The following is a 6,000-nucleotide window of genomic DNA, read 5'->3' on the forward strand; positions in this document are numbered from 1 at the left end:
TGACTGTGAGGTACAGCTTACTTCAAATGTCATCACCTGGGTCATTACTATGAAACCAGTTGACTACCTTGAAGCCCTTTTAAATAAGGTACTGCAATATGGTCAAAGTGTAGGACTATTTGGGGGGGAGGGTGAACAGGTGCGGATACACACTAGATCCCTAGAGGATCAGAGTGAACTGACTGGTGTGGTCTACCCCTTATTTTTTCTTTCATCCAACCATTCATTCATTCTTATTCTCAACTAGCCATTTCTATGTTCATTTTCTTTTCTGTTCCTACTTTTATCTTAAACAGAATACCAAAGCCACTCCAAGTGATGTTAACATGGGTTTAAACAAGTTAAAGGGTATAATTCAATGGGTTTCTGCAAGGCAGGTATGCTTTTATTTTTAATTCATAATTGTGACAGGATGAAGAAGCTACTGACTATTACACTGCCCAAATTATGTTTTATATCAGTGCATGTGCTCCTCGAAAACAAGAGCATCTCTATTGAAAGATCATCATGTTATCACTTGTACCAACATGTATGCAACCTATTATGGACAAAGTGATTTAGATACAAATTGTGTTAAAATGGTATTAAGACCTTAAATACATCCAACCATCAAATGCAACAATGTTTCTATTGAATAATTTAAAATCAACAGTACATGTTTCAACCCTTAACGGGTCATCCTTATATGTTCACTAAATATACAATTTAATTACTGACTTTGTTATGCATGATCTTATATCACACACAGTGTTGATTTTAAATTAATCAATAAAACATTTCTGCAACTGATGGTTGAACATGTATAAGGTCTTAATACCTTTTTAATTGTAATAAATGCAACATGATGCAAACAATAAAATATAAATAGTATTTTTCATTTTTTCCAAAACCTTTGCTTCAAACATTTTTCTATCTGATAAATGTTCTGCAATATACACATAGAAATGCATTAGATCACATGAAGTAATCACTAAACATGTCCAACCTATATGAAACCTGATATGGCTCAACAATTTTTGTTAAATTATCCATTTCTAAATTTCATCCTATGTCAGTATATTCTACAAGATGAATAAATATAAAATAAAATACTTTCCATAGAATTTTAAAATAGTTCACCAGCAATCTACCATTATAAGTTGGCATACATTAGCATAAACTGTACAGCATCACCTATAAAAGAAAACAGTAATACTTACATTAATTGAGTGTCCCTGATTTGCCTTAATCTGAAGTTTACCAGAGATAGGATGTGTTCTCAGAGAGAACCTTTGTTTATCATTTTCAGCCACAACACGCTGGATATCACTAACAGTAAACTTTCCACGAAATCCTTTGTGCTGTTCGATATCTCTTACATCCACAAAGCCACCTGTATCAATACTCAAACCTTCCTTTATAGCACCATGGCGAAGCAACCATGAAAGCCACTTGCTAAGAGACTTGTCACTGTTGTGTCTGTAATCAGACTACAAATACAATTGTTTCTCGCTTTATGTTCAATAATCCAAGTATTTACAATTCTCTATCATTTATATCATAACAGCTTACACATATTCACACTTCTTAAATCGAAATTGCGAACTACCACCAATATGACGCTTGTGTTGTGTAATTATGATATGCTAAGTAAGATTTGAGGTTTTCAAGGTGGTGACTATGAAGAAAGCAGTCTTCTGGTGTGTGGCACCGTGTAGATGTGGTGTTAACCGACGTTTCGGAGGAACGTATCGCCTCCATCTTCAGGGTAGAAGGAAAAATAAGAAATCTGCAAGCGAAGAGACCGTGAGAACTGGTACAAGCAGACTGGTGTTGGAAATAAACACAGTGGCTGTGTTTATTTCCAACACCAGTCTTCCTTCTACCCTGAAGATGGAGGCGATACGTTCCTTCGAAACGTCGGTTAACACCACATTACACAGAAGACTGCTTTCTTCATGACATACTAAGTTTGCGGTCTTCTAGGCGTTTCGTATGGCACATGGTTTTCAACGTTTTGGAGTATGCTGTCGGCTCCATCTTTTGTCTTAAAGGCGGAAGTAACAAGTTTCTCCGAAACGTTGGTACCCATTCTCCTAACTACATTACGTCACATTCCAAAAGATCATAACCTTCATACATGCACGAATTCATTAACCTTGATACTCACCGCCTGAGTATCTTTATCGTTATGTTATACGAATGTTTTGTAGCTTATGTCATATATGACAACTGACTTGTCCAATTGTGCCTGTGTAACAGTTATGGATGTTAAATAAATTATCATTATACATTACCTTCCTCATAAGTTTAAATATGAACGTATTTTCGTGTAATATTTAGCTGTCAGTTTAAAAAATACACATAGTAACAAGTATAACGAGTTACTAATTTGGCACTGTTTTCCGAATAATACCAACAAAAACACGCATCACTGTCTCCCAACCCTCCCAACCGCTCCCAACGCTCTTAACCTCTTAACCGTCTTAACCTCTGCAAACATGCGAACAAACTACAGCCATCTTACGTACAACCGTTCCAACCCACACTACGCATAAATTTCAATTCGTTCCGCATGATTTTTAACATCGTCTATAGAGGGCAGCGCTACTACTTACCTACTACGTTTTTGTGGTATTATCGTACATGACGAAAAATAGTTTTAACATAAAATATTCGGGAATATATTCTTATTATTTGATTAAACCACTCCAATTGTTCTTTCTCTCTCTCTCTCTCTCTCTCTCAGACACACATCTGCGCTTGCGAACGCACACATGAACAGCGAGTGTTTCCTTTAACATTATCATCTAACAAATTTTTGCAACCGAGATTTGTTGGAGGTATGAATCGAATTTTAAGCAGTGCTTGAGGTGGAATGAAAATAGAACCGGGATGGTTTTCCCCTTTTAATTCATAGACATATTGTACATTGCATTTACTGCCAAAGAAGTAACGGGATGCTTTTAAGCCATTTAGAAGAGAACCGGGATGCCATCCCGCCGCATCCCGCCCCACCGCAAGCCCTGATTTTAAGTATTCTGCCATTGAGATTCATCCCATATAACACACAGACTCGGGACCAATTCAGCCTGATAAAAGATTGCGTTAGCTATAAGTAGGTCACATTTTGGTCCCAAGTCAAAATTTTCAGGCCTTTTTAACTATGTACTTAACATCGATGCAGTATATTTCAGCCTGTGCTGCATCAGAATTGAAAACAAAAACTTGTATTTATACCTGAGTCATAAGATATTTCAAAACAAATGCCTAAAATTTATAAGTAATTTGTGGTAGCTGAGCTTAACCGTACGACGTAAAGTAAGTAAAGTAAAGGTATCCCTGCAACAGGCGGTGGAGGCCCATAGGGTTGTGAAATGTTAAGGTTCCCACATTTTCTAGACAATCGGCTCATAGATGGCGGCAAGGTTGTCAGCCCTACGCGCCGGTCGCCCTTTAACCCCAAGAATATTCCTGGTACTCATTTCTGTTAGAGGTTGTGTGGACCTCAGGGCCATAGTGCGACCAGAAGGCTTAGGTCAACTGAAAAATCCAATGATCTCATTGGTACTTGAACCCGCGACCTGCCGGCTTGTAGTACAGTGCCTACCGAGTGCCCCTAATCGTACGACGTAGATAACTAATTTAAAATGATCCAGAAAGAACAGCTCATGCCCACATTCACAGTCAAACTATGATGGTTATCAGGTAAAAGTAAAGCTTTCCCTGTACCAGGCCGTGAAGGCCCATAGGGTTGTGAGACGTTGAGGGTCCCACACTATCTAGACAATCGGCTCAAAGATGGCAGTAAGGTTGTCAGCCTTACGCGCCGGCCGCGCTTTACTCCCGAGGAAAATTATTTAATTAATTCCTGGTACTCATTTCTGTTAGAGGCTGAGTAAACCCCAGGGCCTAGTGCGGCTGGAAGGATTAGGTCAACTGAAAAAAAAATCCAGTGACCTCATCGGGATTTGAACCCGCCACCTTCCGGCTACTGGATGAAAGTAATGAAAAAGCCAAGGCTAGTATTATTCTGTATCAAATCAGAGTCCCAATATTCCATGCACTGGTACGGTTAGGTGTATTAGGATTATCTTAGATTATAGAAACACACATAATGTTTGTGAACATTCTCAAATAAAAATACTAAGAGAAAGAAAGGTCTGATATTTAGAAGTTCCGTTCGGTCGAGCAGCTATTAGTACAGATATCCAAATTGCTGTTTCCTTAAAAACTGTTAAATGCTGGCATGGTTCTCTCTGTTCTGAACACAAACATATGGAGTTACTCCTAGAAAAGACGAACTGGAGCAATACTGTGAATATGACTAATGTTTTCCCTGTGGCTACTGCTTTTAAGGCCGGGTACAGACTAGCGAGCTGTTGCATGTAACGTAACGGTTACTGTAACCACGTCTTCATATGGACGACACGTCCATAGTCGTCATGTAACCAGCTTCGAGCGACCCGATCCATAGTGCTCGTGGTGAGCTCGCCATGAAGACATAGCGATTCGCAACGCTACTCCTGGCTCGAAGGAAACGTACACATTTACGAGCAAGCNACGCTAGTGTGAACGCGCCCTTACAGAGCGCGCTCGAAGTACGTTCGCAAGCGTGGTTCGGAAGGCGTCCACACTAACAGAATGTGGTTACAGTAACCGTTACGTTACATGCAACAGCTCGCTAGTGTGTACGCGCCCTTACAGAGCGCGCTCGAAGTACGTTCGCGAGCGTGGTTCGGAAGGCGTCCACACTAACAGAATGTGGTTACAGTAACCGTTACGTTACATGCAACAGCTCGCTAGTGTGTACGCGCCCTTACAGAGCGCGCTCGAAGTACGTTCGCGAGCGTGGTTCGGAAGGCGTCCACACTAACAGAATGTGGTTACAAAAACCGTTATGTTACATGCAACAGCTCGCTAGTATGTACGCGCCCTTACAGAGCGCGCGCTAAGTACGTTCGCGAGCGTGGTTCGGAAGGCGTCCACACTAACAGAATGTGGTTACAGTAACCGTTACGTTACATGCAACAGCTCGCTAGTGTGTACGCGCCCTAACTTGTTATGACAAGTCATTCGCAGTATGAGAAGTGTGATAGCGGTTAAAGGTTTTGTTTGTTTAGAACTTCTTGTCCTAAAGCCTGAATTTTATGCTCTTGCAATGAGGTATACTATTAACCAGATTTTTATTATAAGCGAAACATTCACAAAAACCAGAATTAAATGAAGTGAAAATGGTCGTTTACTCTACAAGAATGAGTTCGCACAGAACTCAATAATTGGCAGATAACAGATTCAATTTCTGATAAAAGGAAACAACACAAAGGAATGTGTTAATTGAAAATAAGGTTAAAGACATTATTGGACGGTTCGATATAAGTCCTCGAAGGAAAGACAAGAAAACAGTTTTTCACTCGGACCTACGTTCATATACACATATACACAGGGGCTTGTGAAACGATGGGGCAAGTGCCTCAATGTACAGGGAGATCATGTTGAGAAATGAAAGCATTTTTCAAATCAGTACTCTTACTTGTTTAAGTTCTATATCCATTTGTAAGTTACTTATTGACTTACCTACGTAATTTATGCTACAACGGCAGCTTAGTCATTTGAATGGTTGTAAGCTTGACCACCGCAAAGTTTTAGCCTCTTCTATTTTTCAACTGCCAGTCAAAGTCAAAGTCACATTGCGACTGACGGTCGGTCAGTCAGTCAGTAAGTCTTGGCTCCGAGCCTCATATGTGGCTCGTGACCAGATATTTATTACTGTTTGACAGTTACGGTCTTGTTTCTGTGGGGCGCCCTCTCTGACGAGAGGACGGGTCTGCCTTTTGTATATGCTGCTGGTCCTTGCCAGGGCAGTCTTTCTCGGTCCGAGTCCTTTGGCACTCGCGACCATATTTTACTGTCTCAGATTTGAGACCTCCCTTTTCGTCGCCTCCTACGACNCATGTTGAGAAATGAAAGCATTTTTCAAATCAGTACTCTTACTTGTTTAAGTTCTATATCCATTTGTAA

The 6,000-nt window shown here is 40.2% G+C and overlaps 1 long non-coding RNA gene across 2 annotated transcripts in view; it reads right to left on the bottom strand.

Moving 5' to 3' along the window:
• LOC111864933 overlaps positions 1 to 6,000 on the bottom strand; it is a 117,262-nt gene that overhangs the window by 1,697 nt on the left and 109,565 nt on the right. The window contains exon 4 of one of the 2 annotated variants that reach the window (XR_004513069.1): positions 1,385 to 1,469. The exons of the other annotated variant lie outside the window; for it this stretch is intronic. This is a non-coding gene — a long non-coding RNA (uncharacterized LOC111864933). Of the gene's footprint in view, positions 1 to 1,384; positions 1,470 to 6,000 lie in introns of those variants that run through there. 2 annotated transcript variants of the gene reach the window in all.

Source organism: Cryptotermes secundus, unplaced genomic scaffold (genome assembly GCF_002891405.2).
Source record: "Cryptotermes secundus unplaced genomic scaffold, Csec_1.0 scaffold62, whole genome shotgun sequence".
Taxonomy (NCBI): Eukaryota; Metazoa; Arthropoda; class Insecta; order Blattodea; family Kalotermitidae; genus Cryptotermes; species Cryptotermes secundus.